The following is a 19707-nucleotide window of genomic DNA, read 5'->3' as shown; positions in this document are numbered from 1 at the left end:
AGAGAGGCCCATTGGACTTGCAAACTTTATATGCCCCAATATAGGGGAATGCCAGGGCCAAAAGAATGGGAATGGGTGGGTAGGGAAGTGGGGGGTGCTATGGGGGACTTTTGGGATAGCATTGGAAATGTAATTGAGGAAAATATGTAATAAAAATATTAAAAATTAAAAAAAAACCACAAGTCTGAAGTCAGGGAGTTTGTATTCTCTGCCATACCTCGTAATTATTTAATAATGTCTCTCTGGTTTCCTACCATAAATTACCTAATATGAGCATAGAGATCACAAAGACTTGTCTGCCTCTCCTACAGGTCTGTAGTATATTCATTCATGTAGATACACTTGGCTGAGATTACGTTTCACAGTGTTCACTTGATCTACCCATTGAATTTATTGAACCAAAAGGGTGAAATTTTCAATGAGGATAGATGTTATCAAAAAGTAAAAACAAACAGAACATTCTAAGTTCTTTCCTTATTGTACAGAAGGCAAGGTGGACATAGCATGGGAAATAAGGGGGAGGGAGTTTTATACTGTTCTTGATCACATAATTAAATTACGTTTTGTCTCCCAAGTTCTCTACATATTCTGGGTATGAATTAACTAGCTCCTGTAACCTTCCAATCCATGAGTACATTTTAGTTTGATTTAGAAAAAAAATAGTGAATTTTACTCAGACGTTACTGTGTTTTAATTTTGATTTTCTTCAACAAGAACATCAGTTGTTAAACTTGGTCTCTCATTCCGTTACTCCGGAGGCTAAGGCAGGAAGATCATGAGTTCAAAGCTAGTCTGGGCAACTTAGTCAGATGCTGTCTCAAAACAGAAAGTAAAGAGACAGCCAGGAACACAGCTCAGGAGCAGAGCACTCTACTGCAATGTACATGCCCTGTGTTTAAATTCTGATTGTTCAAAAACAAGAAAGAAAAGGCAGAGGGAAGAAAGGAAGGAAGGAGAAAGGGGGAAAGGAGGAAATATGGCAGAGAGGACGAAAGGGGAAATCTCATTTACTTCATGTTTCATACCTGTTATTTTATCCTAATTCTGCAGATTTCTCCTTTCCACTTTACCCCTTTTTTGATGACCTGACTTTCCAGATGATGATTTTATCCATGTCTCCTCTAAACTACACATTCCTTTAGGGTCCCTCAATCCCTTGATCCTTTCTGTCTCTGAGATTTTTGTTAGGCAGGGACCAAAAGTTTACAAAGATGTTTCCTTCCTCAGAAAAATTATGAGCATAGATTTGCTTTGTAGAGACTTATCTATATTTTTCAGCTAATTCCTTCCTTTTACATGCATAAATCCTAAAAGACTTATTTTTAGCAAAGGGCATGGAACCTCTGCCTATAACCCCAGCACGCAGTGCTTTGGGAGGCTGAGGCAGGGAGATTGTTTGAAGCCAACCTTGTCTACTTACTGAGTAGGCCAGTGTGGACTACAGTTAGAACTTTTCTTATTAAAGACAAAGAAAGAAAGGAAAGAAAGACACATGGAGGAGACAGGAAGAGAGTGAAGAAGAGGGAGAGGGGAGGAGGGAGAAAGGGATGGAGAGAGAAAGAGAGGGAGGGAGGGAGAGAAAGAGAGAGAAGGAGAGAGGGAGGGAGGGAAAGGGAGGGAGAGAGGAAGAGAGGGAGAGAAGAGGTAAGGATGAGAGGGAAGGAGAGAGGGAGGGAGAGAGAAAGAGAGGGAGTGATGGATGGAGGGAGAAAAGTTTCTCTTCCTTCACCCATTACTATTTATCACAATGTGAATTGGTTCCACTGAGATGTCTAAGAGTCCCCAAGCTCTGAGTCCAGGGTAATTTCCTGTTGCCCACAAGTGGTTTTGTTTGAAATCTTACAAGTCGCTCATACTGAATCAGTTCTGTATAAGCTTCTATAGAACACTACTGATTAATTTGTTTATTGACACAATATGTTTATGAATCTCTGCATGTAAACCTCTCCTCTCTTTGTCTCTATTTGTTGGAAAAACAATCTCTCATTTCCTTTCCTGTCTCCGTCTAAGCTGGCTGGACGTGTCTCTGTGATCCTGTGAGTGGGCTTTTGGCTCAGATCCCTTTATTCACTTGTGTCTACTGGGATCCACAGTTTTGATCATTGCTGCTGTCAAAAACTTATTTTAAAATGTTGAACATACTGATTCTTTCTCTTTTTTTTTCCCATTTTTTCCTCATTAAAAGTTTTCATTTGTTCTAGGTCCTTTGTCTTTTGTCATGCAAAATAAGTTCATCTCCCTGACTAAAAATAAAAATCCTTCATCGATTTTGATAGCTATTGCATTAAACCTAAACACAAGGCAGGGCATGGTGTGTGGCATCAGGTGTGTGGCGTCAGGTGTGTGGCATTGGCAGAATGTCATGTGTAGGCGTAGGCAGGGCGGGGTGTGTGGCATCTTGGTAACCTTGAATTGTCATGTTTTATGTACAGAATTTTACTTTGCTTTTCACCAGTGTTTTTTCCCCCCGTTTTGGTACAGGTACCTTTTAAATGCTCTTTTGATTTATACCTAGTTTTTCACTGTGCTTACTTTCCAAAGTTATTTTGCAAAGTGAGAGGCATCACCAGTGAATAACTGCTTGGCCTGAGTTACACAGCTAACAGGACACGAAGGCCACACGCAGCTAGGAAAGCCTGCCACCCCTTCCCTGGTTTACCCTGCTGTCCCTGTGATGTCCCTTAGAAAGCACTGAACATCAGCACCACTCTATGCTGGCGAGGAAAGCAAGTATGAGCAAAGCACACCACAGTCTACCCAGCACATGGTGACAGAATTGAGACCCTAAGTAGGGTCTCCCTTGGAGTAGCTCAGTCTACATGCCCACATTTTAAAAATAACACCACCATTTCATTATGTCTTGTAAACTCCCCAGACAGAAGGCCCCATGCTCTCCCACTGACCTTCTCCTGTGTTAGTGACACTGTGGTACTTACATCAGGAGAAGGATAGCTGCATGGACTTGGGAAGGAGGGTCTCCCTCCTTAACTATTCTGTCTAGTTTCAGAGACACTGGAAGCAGAGCCTCATAACTGTTGTGCTCCAGGCCTACAGTCCTTCTGTGTTAAAAGACACTCAGGGGATTCCAACATCTGTCTACAGTCATCTCACTCAGCAATACCTCCTGAAAGGGTTTTTGGCAGGCCATATCCCTCCATCTAAGAAGATGAAAATCTTCAGTTGTCTGAGTCATCCTTTTTGCCTGCGGTAGGAATGATGGCCTATTAGTCTGCAGTAAGCCCTCACTTCCTGGGAGTTACAAGAGAGAACTGTGGAGTGTGTGCATGTGCACATGGGTTAGAACTGTGCAGTGTGTTCGTGTGCACATGGATTGAAACTGTGTAGTGTGTGCATGTGCACACAGGTAATAACTGTGAAGTGTGTGCGTGTGCACATGGATTGGAACTGTGCAGAGTGTGCATGTGCAAAAGGGTTAATTAGAACTGTGCAGTGTGTGCATGTGCACATGGGTTAGAACTGTGTAACATGTGCAGGTACACATGGGTGTAAATGGTGCAGTGTGTGCATTGCACATGGGTTAGAACTGCACAATGCATGCACATGCATATAGGTTATATTTGTGCATGATTTGTGGCACATTCGCTTTTATTCTAATTTTTTATTGTTATCACACCACCTCTATTCTTTCCTTATGGACCTGAAACCTGACCCTCATAGTTCTAATTAGTAATATCCAATGGGGAAACCACACGGTCTATCAGTGTCCGCCACAATAAACCTTTCTAGAAGTTGATGTACTCCACGGAGTCACTTCTCATTACACCAGGTATCTTCATAAACTGATGTGACAGGCTGTGTGACCACACAATTCATCAACTTCAAAAACTGGTTTGGATGGTAGCTAGTAGCTCAGCAATGTGCAACAATATTAGCGTGGGCAAGGAGAGTGAGATCACATGATTTCATAAATACTTAAAGACTTTGATATACCCACCATAAAAACTGCCTTCAGATCACCTCCTACCTGAGTAAGAAAACTAGAAAGAAAAGCCATTAGTACCGCACAGGAGTCAGGGTCAAGGAAACATTGTGGATAAAGATTAAATTTCCTACAGACTTTAGGGAGAAGGGAAACTCTCTCTCACGAACTCTCAATTTAAGCCAGTAGAGAGATTTTCATTATATGGAAGAATGAGAAGCCAAAGCACCTTCACGTCTTTCTTGCAAGCCTCCGAAGTCTCTCCTGTCAAGGGAAATGATGTCCAAATGAAGAAGACAGATAATATTCATGCTAATGCTTATATTCTGAGACCTGGTTGTTGGTATTTTGGATTGGCAAATTGGATTTGGGTATTTTTCTCTTGCCTACTCAAATTAATACAGTAATAAATGAATAATTATAGCATTAAGAGATATCATCTACTTTGTATATGTTTAACCTGACTGTATGTAATGAGACAATATTAAGGGATTATATACAGTTTATAGGTAAGATGCAACTATAAATGAAAATGATTTTCATGGATGGCTCATTATCACAAGGGCTAGCTGCACTCCAGTCTCCTACAAAGTCTCATTACTTACTAAATTGATTTGCAGGTGCACAGAGGTCACCGTGATTTTGCTAAGAGAGATCCCTGAGAGGTCAGATACACAAGTTCTCAGGAATACTACGAAGGTAGAAAGTTTGGAACAGCAAGTGATTATCAGCGATGACCTTGGATGAGGTGTTTTTCCTGTGGAAAAGCTCAGCTCTTGCTGAAGGGATCATCACAGGCCTTGAATTAAGTATCTCAACCATGTCTGACACTGAGAGGGGGAGGGCAAGATGTGTGGATACCACAAGCCATGTAATTCCAATGCTGTTGAAACTGGACCCTGCCGAAGAGAGGGAACCATGTGCCATATCACATTCCCTTTGTGGAAACGAGCATAATAACAATGCAAAACCTGCCAAAGATGAACATACAGACGCACACAACAGCTGCCAAAGGAAGCCCCTCTGCTATTCAAGTAACATCTCTAATACAGCAACAAGATGAATTAACGCATGCTTCAAATATTAAATGAAACCAGTAAGGTTCATGGATGTGAAAACTCAATAATGTATCTATTAACCGGTGGTTCATAGATTGCTGTTGACAAATATAAGTCACAATTGATGGCAATGTGGTACTCAGTGAAATTTAGTGCCGATTTATGACTAAATATAATGATCTTAAAGCGAATATAAAAATATTTTCTAAAGCACAACTGTGCAGTCAGATGAGCTGGATATTTTTGAATCTTTGAGGCATATGTTTTCTGTTTCCGCAATCCCACAATTGGCCCTGGCATCCCAGAACCCAGAAAGCGAGGAACAAGGAGGTCAAGCATTCAAAAATGATACAGCAGGAAGGCTGAACACTGGAAACTCAGGAGATGTGTAAGAGCCCGCCTCATGTCAACTAACCAAAGTTCACACCAGTTCACCTTAAGGAAGGAGACGCATGAGAGAATGGAGATAGTAATTAAAATGTGACCCAGTGGTCATCTGCCCCTGACTCACTGTCTTAGCCAGGGTTTCTATTCCTGCACAAACATCATGACCAAGAAGCAAGTTGGGGAGGAAAGGGTTTATTCAGCTTACACTTCCATACTGCTGTTCATCACCAAAGGAAGTCAGGACTGGAACTCAAGCAGGTCAGGAAGCAGGAGCTGATACAGAGGCCATGGAGGGATGTTCTTTACTGGCTTGCCTCCCCTGGTTTGCTCAGCCTGCTCTCTTATAGAACCAAGACTACCAGCCCAGAGATGTTCCCACCCACAAGGGGTCTTTCCCCCTTGATCACTAATTGAGAAAATGCCTTACAGTTGGATCTCATGGAGGTATTTCCTCAACTGAAGCTCCTTTCCCTGTGATAACTCCAGCTGTGTCAAGTTGACACAAAACCAGCCAGTACACTCATCCAGAATCAGAAGCTGAGTGACAGGCAGCCCAGACTCTGAGGCTGCTCTTAGGTCACAAAAGAATGGTCACTTCCTGCCAAAATCCTGACCAGAAACAATCTTCGGAGGTGCTGGTATGCATGGGGACCAATGGCAATGAAGGGACAATGCTAACAAATGACACAGATCACAGATTGTGCCATAGGTCATACCCATCGCTTCCATATATCAGTGAGCTCAATCAACTACTCCTGTTGCTCTAAGGTAGACGACAGAGCAAAGATCAGTGAAGGGAAACTGCTAGCACTGGGGAATCAGCACACATACTCAGAACATGATGTGCATCAGCACACATGCTCAGAACTTGATGTGTGTCAGAAACCACCAAGAGTTTGTGGTAGTTTGAATATGCTTGGCTCAGGGAATGGCACTATTGAGAGGTATGGTCTTGTTGGAGGAGGTGTGCCACTGTGGGGTAGGCTTTAAGACAGTCCTCCTATCCACGTGGAAGCCAGTCTTCTCCTGTTTGACTTCTGACCAAGATGTAGAACTCTTAGCTATTCCAGCACCATGACTGCCTGGATGCTGCCATGCTTCGTGGCCTTGATGATAATGGTCTAAATCTCTGAATCTGTAAGCCATCCCCAATTAAATGTTGTTTTTTATGAGGGTTGCCTTGGTCAAGGTGTCTCTTCACAGCAATGGAAACCCTAACTAAGACAGTGTTTTACACAGACTAACTTAACCTCAGCAGGAGGATAGAGTGGATTCATGTCACATCCATCTCACAGGTTCCTGACTTCTACTGTGACATGCTCATCATAATTTCTGCTGGCCCAACCCTCCCTCTGTCTGTTCTGTACATGTATTTGCCTTCTGCTTCCAATTTCTGAAAACAGATAGCTGCTCTCACAGCTTAACTGTGTAACTCCCCTGGGGTCTTTAGCTGCTCTCACACCTTATCTGTGTAACTCCCCTGGGGTCTTTTTTTTTACTTCAGTGTGTGTGGTAGGCATGTTTTGTGCATGATCCACCAACACATAATAGTGAGAAGAAAAGAAAAAAGAAAAGAAAAGAAATAAAAGTATAACTATTCACAGATATGACACTATACATATGTGGCCTCAAAAATTTTACCAGAGATGTCCTACAGCTGATAATCACCTTCAGCAAAGTGACTGAACTCATAATTAACTAAAAAAAAAAAATCAGCAGCCCTCCTTTATACAAATTGTAAATGAGATGAGAAATAGCCACAAATAATATAAAATGTCTTGGTGTAATTCTAGCTAAGCAAGTGAAAGACTTGAATGAAAATTACTTCAAGTCTCTGAAGAAATTGAAGGAGATATCAGAAGATGAAATGATCTCCCATGCTCATGGGTTGGTAGGATTAACATAGTAAAAATGGTCATCTTCCCAAAGATAATCTACAAATTCAATGCTATTCCCATAAAAATTCCAACAAAATTCTTTACTGACCTTGAAAGGGTAATTCTCAACTTCATATGGAAAAACAAAAAATCCCAGATAGCTAAAACAATGCTGAACAATTAAAAGAACTTTTGTAGGTATCACCGTCCCTGATTTCAATATTGCTCTGAATGATATTGATATAGACACAGACAAGTTGATCAATAGAACAGAATTGAAGACCTGAAAATAAACCCACATACCTATAAATATTTGATATTTGACAAAGAAGTCAAAACCTTACAATGGAAAAATAAAAGCATCTTCAACACATGGTACTGGTGTACCTGGATGTCTGCATGTAGAAGAATCCAAATGGATCCATATCTATCAGCCTGCATAAAACTAAAGTTGAAGTGCATGAAAGACCTCGATATAAAACTGGAAACACTAAATCTAATAGAAGAAAAAGTGGGGGAACTGCCTGGGGCACATTGAACATGAGTCAAATTCCTGAACAGGACATCAATAGCTCAGGCACTAAGGTCAACAACCAATACACGAGACCTCATGAAACTGAAAAGTTTTTGTAACTCAAAGGACACTGTCAGCAGTACAAGACAGCAGCTTACAGAATGGGAAAAGATCTTCACCAACCCAACATCTGACAGAGGAATAGTATCCAAATATATATTTAAAAAAAAAACTCAGGAAATTAGACACCAACCATTCAAATAACCCAATTTAAAAATGTGGGTACAGAGCTAAACATCGAAATCTCAACAGAGGAATGTCTAGTGGCTGAGAAGTAAAGAAATGTTCAGCATCCTTACTCATCAGGAAAACAACTCAGATTCCATCTTACAGCCATCAGCAAGGCTAAGCTTGAGAACCTAGGTTACAGCACATGCTAGTAAGGATGTGGAACATGGAGAACACTCCTTCATTGCTGAGGGGAGTGTGAACTTATACAACCACTTTGGAAATCAATTTGATGGTTTCTCAGAAAATCGGAATAGTTCTACCCCAAGATTTATCTATACCATGCCTGGGCATATACCTAAAAGATGTCACACAATACCATAAGGATACTTGCTCAAGTGTGTTCATAGAAGCCTGATTTGTGATAACCAGAAACTGGTAACCACATAGATGCCCCTCAACTGAAGAACAGCTAAAGAAAATGCGGTACATTTACATAATGGGATACGATTCATCTACTAAAAACAAATACATCACGAAATTTGTAGGCAAGTGGATGGAACTAGAAAACCTCATCCCGAGTGAGGTAACCCAGATGCAAAAAGACATGCATAGTATGCACTAACTTACAAGTGGGCATTAGCCATAAAGTACAGAACAAGGATGCTACAATCTACAGACCCAAAGAAAATAAAAAATAAAGAGGGATTAAAGGAGGACTGTGAATCTCACCCAGAAGGGGAAACAAAAGAGCCACTGGGGATTGAAGGAGAGAGGGGGTGAGGAGGGGAATGGGGATGGAGATCAGGTGTGTGGAGAGGGCTGAGAGTGAGAATGGAAAACAGTGGGGTGATATCTATGGCTAGCCAGAGACTTGGAAGAGAGGAGGCCCCTGGGAGACTATCTGAGTCACCCTAGCTGAGACTTCTATCAGGGGGTGGATATAGAGACTGAAATGGCCATCCCCTGTAGCCAGGAGAGACTTCCAATGGAGGGAGGGGGACATCAACATACCCATAAAACCTTTGACCCAGAATTTGTCCTGCCTAAAAATGCACAGAGATAAAGATGGAGGAAATAAAGAACCAAAGACTGGTCCAACTTGAGACCCATCCTATGGGTGAAAGCCAACAGTTGATACTATTAATAATACTCCGCTATGCTTGAAGACAGAAAATTTTCACAACTGCCATCTGAGAGGCTTCACCCAGCAGCTGGTGGAAACAGATGCAAAGACCCACAGCCAGATATTGGCAGAACTCGGGGAGTCCTGTGGCAGAGTAGGGGAAGGACTGAGGGAATTGGAGGAGTCAAGGACAATGCAAGAAAAACTATAGACCCAAGTAACCTGGTCCCATGGTGACTCACAAAGACTGAACCATCAAACAAAGAACATGCATGGCCTGGACATAGGCCTGCTACATATATGTAGATGTGCAGGTTGATCTTTGTGTGGGTCCCTCAACAATTAGAATGGAGGCTGTCTCTGACTGAGTCTGTTGCCTCCCTTTGGGTCTCTTTCTTTTAGCTGGACTGTCTTGTCTAACCTTGGTGGGAGAGGATGCCCTTAGCCTTGATGAGACTTGATGTGCCAGGGTGCAGGTGAGGGGCGAGGTGGGAATGAGAGATAAGGGGATGGGTGGAAGAGTGGTGTTGGAGGGAGAGGAGGAAGGGGACTGTAATCAGGATGTAAAGTGAATAAATAAGTTAAATAAAAAGAAAATAAAACACACACACAATTAAATCATTCAGAATTTATTCCAATCCCCCAAATATTCTTTATGTGGCTGGAAAACTTCAGCGTATATCCATGAAATACATCACACCCGTTTCTTCCTAAGATACCCAGGTTTGCCTGCAGAGTTAAATATCTAGAAAGAGGGAGCTGGGGGGGAGGGGCAGGTGGGGGGTGATCAGCTCAGATTGTGATTTCAATATGTGCATGTTAACAGAAGCATCTCACATCCATTAATTTGTTTATATAACACCATAGATGCTTTCACTAAACAGTATTCAAAACAGCCCTATAACAAAACCTGTCACAAAACCTTCCAAAGTTTAGCTCGGAGCGCCATCTCCTGGTCAAAGACAACATATAACTCAGTAACAAGCTACACCTCCCTCCATGTTTTCCTATTTTTCTTATTTTAAAAATGTATTATAGTTTATTAATTATTGCTTTTATTTTTCATACTTACATGGTAGAGTGTGCTAACTTGTTGAATGCATTCAATGTATAATTATCACAGAAGGGTCGTTGGCAGTTTTGTCTCTGAACATTTTTTCCTGAAATTATTTTCATAACTGTAATTGTAATAGGCATATTATAGAATTTTAAACAACTTTAACTACATGAAACGTACAGCTTCTATCTAGAAGCTTCTCTGGAAGGGGTTAGTTGCTAACTGACAATGTTTCCAGAAAGTTGGTAGGTTAGATAAGAGACAGAGAGGAGAAAGAAGAAAGAGACATTGGCTTTCTGATTCCCATACCTTCGAGCTTGTTTCTGTGACTTTTTATCCACGCCATTTTAGGACATGGCTGAATGTCATAATGAATATAAAGATGTGGGTGGCTTTCTGCACTTACCTGCCTGAGCTTCTCACCAGTACTCTCTGTTAGTACTGCAGGAGATGACTTCATTTGAAGTTGGATTGGTACAGACGTTAGTTAAGATGAAGTTGGGCTAGTGTGGGAGGCCCTAATCCAATATGTCTGGGAACCTTATATAAAGGAGGATTTTGACAGAGAAGAATCACAGGTAGAGGAAGAGTTGCGATGATGTGTCACACCGTAGAACATCAATGATGGAAACTGCACAGCAGCAGACAGGGAGCAGCCTGGCACCAAGTTGGCTTGACAGCCTCAGGAGAAGCAAGACAACCCTGGCAGCTTTGCTGCTGGATGTCCAGCCTACAGCAGTGTGTGGCCGTGCTTTTGAGTTGTTCAAGGGTAAATGAGTGATTCATTAAGCAACCCAGAGGGATGGACACAAATCAAGGGTCAGAAGTACAGAGTTCTAGAATTCAACAAAGCCCAGAGCCACATTTCCATATGCTGTAGCTTGTGATAGTCTGTCAGCCCTGCAGGGCCATGGTAGATGCTCCACATTCCGAGGTTTACGGCATTGTGGCCACTTGTGCAGGAAAAAAATGGGTGATCAAAGGCTGAGCAACCAGGTCTGCTGGAGTTCAAACCCAGGTCTCTTGCACTTATAAGAAGCCCCTAGCTTCTTATGCTTGAGGCTTTCTCATAGCTTATAGCCTGTATGTGTGTGTGTGTCCCTTGTATGTGCAAGTGTACTCGCACATGCAATCAAATGATTACTTACACAAACAGCCAATCATCTAACAAGCTGGCTTCTGTGTTGGCTTACTGATCAGCAGAAATGATGTCACAGGAGCATGAAGTCAGTGGTGCTTCTTTCATGATTGTTGGCTCTGTGGCTTCACACCACTACTGTAGTAGATCAATATGGCTCTCAGGAGTGTGCCTGTAACGAGGGTGGTGTTTATCTACAACCAGTGCAGAGTGTGTCTATAACCCGTATGCTGTGTGCTTGTAACCAGGGCGATATGTGTCTGTAACAGGGATAGTGTGTGTCGGCAACCAGTTTAGAGTGTGTCTGTAACTGGGATATTGTGTGTCGTTAAAAGTGACCGTGTGTGTCTGTAACTAAGGTGATATGTGTCTATAAGGTACTATGTTTCTATAACAGGGATGGTGTGTGTCTGTAACAGGGTGGTGTGTGTCTGTAATGGGAGTAATGTGTGTATGTAACCCAAATTGTATGTGCCGGTGATCGGGGCGTGTGTGTCTGTAACCCAAGCACACAAAGCAAAGATACCAAGAGAATCATGGGAAAGATACACATACACCTCTGGCTTCCACACACAGAGGCGCCCACACGTATACATATATACACTACTCATACATTATATTCACACATGCACACGCACACAAATAATAAATATGTTTTAAGTGCGTGCTATAATAAAAAGAGGAAAAATAACCCAACGAAATCTGTCTAATACATAGTAGGGCATCCGTCATTGGCTACTAGCATTCCATGTGATATTGGCTCTGTACTGACAGAGTGACATGACTTTGCTTTTCAAACTATCCCTCTTTAGATGTAAGTGTTACTCACAAGTGTTATAAGCAAGAAGATATTTGAGGCATACTTACTCAAAACCCCCAGGTGTGAGTAGTGCTGTTCAGAGTCAGCCCTCTACTTACCACAAGAGGGCACTGCTGAGCTAAGAACAAGACACCAATGGCCTTACATTAAACCACCCTGAAAGTGACTGGAGGCATTGGGGAAAGTGAGTGCAGGTAAAGGGTCTTGTCAGTCTGGAGACGTGTGGGCTGGGATGTATGTGTTCTCTGAATGGGGACACTTTTATCCAAACCAGATTAATATCTTTCAGATGAATAAAGACCATTTGTTGGACAAATTTAATTTCTAATCATTTCTTTCTTGTTCTTTTGCAAAGTCCCAAGTGAATCTTTCTCTTTACTCTGCAGTTAATTATGTGTCCTGAAAAAGAAAGAAATCATACTGTCTTGATTGGCTGGGAACACAGAATCACCCTGACATTCAGAAGGAGGATTCCTGGTCGTGGGCACAGCCAGGGGCTCCAGCCTGGAAGGCACAGCTGTCCCTGTCTCCAGGAGCCAGAGCTAGGGACCAAGAGCCTTGGCTAAAACCAAGAGCAAGTGTGGAAGGCAAGCCTGGGGGAGCTGTGCTGTGGGCAGTTCACTGTGATGGGCTGCAGTTTGGTTATCTTTTAAAGAGTAACAAAAGCCTGCCCTGAATTCAGGGTATTGGGGAGTCTGGGCTTAAAGGTCACCATCTATACTGACAGGATGTAGGGGAGTCTGGGATCAGAGGTCACCATCTATGCTGATAATCAAGAAGAGAGCAGAACTGATAAGAACGAGCATCCTTCTGTGCCTCCTTCTCCCCAGCAATGGGGTTTACATTTTCTTTAGAATTATTTTCCTGTCCTAACATGGCCCAAGAATGAAGATGTGAGAGGATTCTGAGAAAACTTGTTAGAAAACTCCTAGAGAACAAGAATTGTATTTAGAATGTGCTTTGTGCCCTCTCAGGTTGTACTGGCTGGTTTTGTGTGTCCACATGACACAAGCTGGAGTTATTATGGAGAAAGAAGACTCCCTTGAGGAAATACCTCCATGAGATCCAACTGTAAGGCATTTTCTCAATTAGTAATCAAGGATGGGAGGGCCCATTGTGGGTGGTGCCATCCCTGGGCTGGTAGTCTTGGGTTCTATAAGAGAGAAAAGCTGAGCAAGCCAGGGGAAGCAAGCCAGTAAGCAGCAACAGCACCCATCCATGGCCTCTGCATCTGCTCCTGCCTCCAAGTTCCTGCCCTGTGTGAGTTCCCAGTCCTGACTTCCTTTGGTGATGAGCAGCAACGTGGAAGTGTAGAAAATTCTCAGAGGTCAAGCCTGGTGTGCTGCTATGCATAAAAAATAAGTCTATCCTCTTCCCCAAAGTTGGGGATATGATCCGGAGTAAGTTAACCCACTTGTCTGAATCCTAGACTATTATCACACTGTCAACAACAAAGACTGGGGGCTGCTTTGATGCTACTGAGCTGAGTGGCTTTAGATGAGGGGCCAAGGCCCGGAAATCGCATACACATCTTTAGCAGAACATCCTGGACCTATGGAGGAGGTCTTCAGCCATCATGAATTAGGAATAGCTCAGAGTGTGCACTGACCACACAGATGATGTAGTTACTGGCAGCAAGTCAGCATTTCAGCTCCTCTGGAGCAGGAGTTAATAGTAGCATCTTCTGGGATGCAAACCCAGCTCTACCAGTAACTCCTGCTCAGCAGGAGCATCGTAAGAGTCACGGGTCATGAGGACCGTAGAGCTCCCCACAGGGCAACCAGGCCCGCTCAGTGCTCACAGGCAAGGGTTCCCACACAGTCAGAAGAGCTCATCCTGCCGGTCCACCATCCCCACACTGAGACTTCCACTAACTAACCCTTGCAATGTTTAAGAAACCTAATAGGACATGGGAGTCAATGCAAATGTGTACTCAAAGGCTTCAAGCTTCAAGAACTTTGCCAGTGAGAAGTGAAAGTCCCTTTCATGGCCTGCCCGGCCAGCAGATATCCCAGCTGATGTTATCTTCCAATTATATAACACCCTCAGTAGTGCGCACATAACCGCAGACTGTGTGTGAGACTGTTGTAGATTGTGCTTTTGAGAAATTACTTCTCTTGCCTCGATAATGACTTCGGTACTTTTGTCTAGGAATTAGACAATTAGACAGAAGGCTTTGAAATGGCAGGTGCCTGGGAGTTTAGCAAAAAAATTTTCAGAGCTGGTGTTTATCAGTGTTTGTTTAACTAACTCAGTCCTTTGCTCTCTTTCCTGCCTTGTGTTTTGGAGGTATAAGTTGCAGAATAAAGAGTGATATCTGCTGCTGCTGAAAGCTAGCTTCTGATGCTTGGGTCCAGTCTCCTTGGCAACTGCCCACTGCCGTGACCCAACAATTCACGGTCAGGACTTGTAAATTTTCTTATCGATCTTTGACTTCACATTTGTAAATATTTGCTTGGATTTTGCTTTTCATGTTCTCAACTAAAGAAAAAAAAAGTTTCTATTTGGAAAAGAGGCTTTGAAAATGTCCATTCACTTGAAAAGAATAGACAGAACCCTCTCTCCCAAGCTGCCTGGTGTAATTACTGATGCCATTAGTCTGCCCAGGGAACCTTTTGTGGGTTGTTACAGCATTGGGTAAAGAATTCTTGGCTAAAGAGCTTTCTGGGCTCTATGGAGAGGTCAGAACCAGTGGCTGACTTAGCTGTTGGCTCTGGGCCCTGTACCTTGCAGAGAGTAAAGAAACCCAGCTAGCCCTGCCTTCCCTTATTGGGGGCTTTCCCCATGCTGCTTCATAAAGGCACAGAGCTTGATCGGGAAGCATTCATGTAATTTCCTCCCAGGTGCCCACATCAGCCTCGGTCACTTGGTGAGGAATGGAATTGCTATGGTCAGCCATTCCAAAGCAGAGGAATGGTATCCTTTGGAATTCCTTCCCCTCTGACTCTCATTTCTCCCTGAGTAGTGCCAGGCTTGCCTCTCCTGAAACTTAGCCACACGGTGTTGTCTGTCCATCAGCTCTCCCAGATGACTCCAGAGGGAAGTCAGTATTTTGTAAGAGATGTCTGATCATGGAGGTATCCTGTGTGCTGACCAAAAGAATTAAAACTGTTACGAAAGTAGTTTTGTCTCATGTTTTACTTTCTCATTAAATAAACTTTTTGATCATAAAGATTTTAAAAAGACATCTGTTTGCTTTTTTCCCCCTTCTTGTAATAGCAGCATTTTGTGATGATAGACTAAACGTGCTCACTGACGATTGAAGATCCCTTCTGAACTTACAGGAACAGTTATGGGGGACACAGGTCCAATCTGGGTATCAGGTACAGATGGGCATTGAAGCCCAACACCCACAACAAGGATTATGTGGGCCCAGTGCTCTGCAGATAAATTGCCTACTTGTGACTAGGCCACCGTTAGTCCTACCTACCACAAGGCCAGAATCAGGTCTTGTTAGTGAGATTTCCTGGTCTCCTTTTCTATGTTGACCATACAGCAGCCAGCCCATTGGCTGTTCTCTGGAGCAAATCCTGAGATCCTTCCACAGCACTGACTAAACAAGGCCTGAAGATCCATGCCTGCAAGCTCCAAAGTCAGAAAACCATGGCCTCTGTGTGGTGGGTTTGTCAACACAATGGAGACCACTCAGTATTGGGGTACATTGTGTGAAGGTGTGTCTCTGTATATTTGATTGTAATTCTGTCCTGGCAGAGAGCTAAACACTGGCAGCAACTTGGTATTGTTATTTCTGTAGCCCATCATGGGTCTCATATTTTGTAAATAATTATCCTTCCTCACCTGCCTAAAGCAATCTAGAATTGTATCTGCTTGGCTGCAATCAAGAGCTGATGGCCAATAGCTGGGCAGGAAATGGAAGGCAGAAATTTCAGGCAGAGAGAGGAAGACCAGGAGAAGATTCAGAGATGAGAAGAAGGCTGGGAGAAGAATCAGAGCTGGCAGACACAGAGGTGAATGGACGGACCCAGGAGAAAGATAGACTTGGTCACGTGGCTGGATATAATGTGAGGATTATTTGGGTTTAGAGTAGTGGGGAGACTGCCCAACAATGGGCCTAACCTTTAAAAGGTTAGCAAGCCTCCGTACTATTATCTATATCTCTGGTGGGCGAGATAGTCCTGCTATACCTCAGAGTCCTGTTCTGCTCATCTGTGGTCTAGGATTCTCAATGCTTGGTCACTATCTATCGAGAACCCTAGATACTACATGACCCTAACTTTGATGGAGAGGTGACTTGGTGATGACCAATACTTCCAAACCAGAGGAGACCCAAGGTCAGGAGTTCGATCCCTCTGGACTTGCTGAGCAAAATCTCAGGGTCAAGCTGTGAGCTCCAGCTTGGAGTACGAACGCCTTTCAGGGTTTCCTCGGAACCACTGTAAATCTGCTCAGAGCACCCACCCCCTCGAGTGCTCTTACTTTCTGCAGACACTGACAGATTAGTAGAGTGAATCCAACCATTGGCTTCAAGGAATCCATTTGAGGTGGTCCATGGGCCACCAGGGGCTTTAAGCCTCAGTCCTTCTTTTATAGCTTTTCTAATCATGAAGTCATTGTCCATCCAAGCAAGTCACAGAACTGCTTGTGAAGTCCAGCTGCAGAGGGTATCATCATGTAATAAGTATGCCACCCTTTGGCCCAGTGGCTGTGGCACTGACAGAGGCTGACTCCTACCAGTTCGCTCCACATTTGCCTGCTTTCTGTCCCAGAAGTCATGTGCACCTCAGATCCCATTCCCAGTCCACGAACACACACACACACACACACTCAGTCCCAGGCAAGAGACCTTGCTTGAGCCTATTTGCCAATAGAGGACACCTTACTGAAGCACTTCAAGGCTCGGCCACCAGAGGGAAGCAAAGGCTGGAAATACATACTCAGATGCTTCAGTTATAGGAACCCCCAGACCAGAAAGGTTCCTCTTCTTGGACTGAGTATCATGTCCCTTGAAGAGGGTGGGACCAGATCTGTCCCATAGACCCTCTACCTGTCCCAGGGTTTTGAATGTATACCATGCCATGATCACAGCTGACAGATTTCTGCTCTCCAGACTGCCTGGCTCAGTTTTGCTTTGATCCATGAATGCTTGTGCTGTGCTATACCCTGCTGCTTCACAGCACAACCATAACAAATCGCCGTGAAATTGGTAGTTTCCAACAGTATAAGCTATTTCCTCAGGGCTCTGGAGCAAAGAAGACTGGAATCAAAACACTCACAGGTCCCTGCTCACTCCAAAGATCGCTAGGCTGGTTCCTTTCTGCCTCTGCTGGCTGCCCATAATTCTTGGCTTATGTGGACACCCTCTGACCTTTGTTTCTATCTGGATGGGGCCTTCTCTGCTCCTGTCTTGTGTCTCTCTGGACTCTGTTTGTCGTCTGGGACACTGCTCAGATTTTCCCATCCTCCAACCCATGTAAATTCTATAGGAATTCTGTTCAGCTTGCTAGGTGTTCAAGCATCAGTCCTGAGAGTGCAGGACTCAGCAGACAGGCACTGATGGAATAGTCTACGAATACTCACAGGTTCCACTGAATAAACACTATGGAGTCCAGGTGATGATCAGTCTGATCTATCACATTCCAAAACCTCAAAGCATGACGGAGCTGGGACTCAGTTGAAAATGGAGCTGAGCCAGAGAACCCTCTGGAAAGCCAAGATGTCCTGGCAGTAGATTCCTACCCAGCAGGCCCCTCCTACACATCTCAGCTGCACCAGGATTGCTCATTGCTCGGACACCCTCTGCACCTGAAGGAAGACTGAGTGAGGAAACGTGTGCTTTCTGGTTGTTGGAATATGGTACAAGAGAAAAGCCAGCTGTCTGCATCCTGACACCCAGCCTCTCCTGTTCTTGGTCCAGCACATCATGCAGGGAATCTTCTCTGATCCTGTTTCCTGGGAGTGAAAAGATGAGTCCTTCACCACATTGCCTGATGTAGCTGAGGAACAGCAGGTCAGTGAAAAGTGGGGCAGTGTGTCTGAACATCAGGGACTTCCTAGTGTGAACAACAACACACTGGATGTATGCATGACAAGTGGGCCCACACCGATCAACCCCTGGTCACAATACCTCGTAGCACCCACCAGTATCCACCTTAATCCCAGACCTTTGCATGGTGTGTCCTTAACAGCAACAACCAGAACATCCTAGAAAGGCCTGTACACATGTTCTCCTTCCCAGTCTATCTCATGAATCCTAGATCACAGTGTTCGGCATCACTTGTTCTTGGGCAGAGATCCCTGACGCCTCACCAGCCTTTGAATCCTTCAAAGAAATCCACACTTTTCTTTAGGAACCAGGTGTGGTGGCTGTTCCAGGTGTAGTGGATGTTCCAGGTGTGCTGGATGTTCCAGGTGTAGTGGATGTTCCAGGTGTGNTGGATGTTCCAGGTGTAGTGGATGTTCCAGGTGTGCTGGATGTTCCAGGTGTAGTGGATGTTCCAGGTGTGGTGACTGTTCCAGGTGTAGTGGCTGTTCCAGGTGTAGTGTATATTCTAGGTGTAGTGGATGTTCTCTGATGTATTTTTGACTACATCTGGAATTAACTAAAACCCAAGCAAGGAAGGCCCACCTGTGAAAGTTTTGTTTCATTTTGTCTTTTACCTAATTTTCAGTGGAAAGACCCACATCTATTTCAGATCATCGATGTGGGAAGATGTACTTTTAACCTGTGCCCTAACTACTGCTGCACAGGGAAGAAGGAAGCTTCTGCTCTTTACCTGCTTGTTCTCACCCTTACTATCAAGTCCTTTCCTTCACTGGCATTAGAGCCTACATCTTGGGGATTCTGGCATTTACTGAAGATCATATGAAATCCAGCCTCAGGGGCTGAACAACTACTGGATTCTTAGAACTTCCATTCATAGGTAGCCACAGCCTGTAAGTTCTTCTAATAAATTCCTTGTGTGTGTGTATGTGTGTGTGTGTGGAGAGAGAGAGAGAGAGAGAGAGAAAGAGAGAGAGAGGGAGGGAGAGAGATAGAGAGATAGAGAGAGAGAGATATGGGGGAGAGGGAGAGAGAGAGAGGGAAGGTGGGGGTTATGTAAGTTTGGTTACTTGGTTACCCTAAAGAACCCTGACTAATATACCAGGAAGCCCCAACTTTTTTGCCAGCATGAAACCACACCACAGCCTCTGTGATCACTCTGACATCAATAGTGGTCCTGTATCACCCTGCAATGTTGGATGATGACTTTCAGTCACACAGTGTGAGGATCTGTGGTTACAGATATGCTGCCAATTACATCTCCCCAAGTTGGGCACAGTGCCATAATCAAACATATCATCCTGGGGCCAGAATCCCCCTACCTGTAAAAGAGGTGGTTAGAATACTTTCTCAACAGATCTAATGGAGATTTAGTCTCTGGAGTGACCCTTGGGATGGAGATCTTCAATGAAACCTGGACAATGAGCCCAGGGTCAGGTTATGAATGATATATCAGAAAAGGGACAATAAGACTTTTTCTGAGAAAATTCGAGGAGAGATCTTTGTGACTGAGACAGGCTTGGTCCAGCACCCAGGGATTTCCCTGGATACACATAGGGAT

Source organism: Mus caroli, chromosome 13, assembly GCF_900094665.2.
Source record: "Mus caroli chromosome 13, CAROLI_EIJ_v1.1, whole genome shotgun sequence".
Lineage (NCBI taxonomy): Eukaryota > Metazoa > Chordata > Mammalia > Rodentia > Muridae > Mus > Mus caroli.
Note: the sequence above shows the minus strand (reverse complement) of the source record.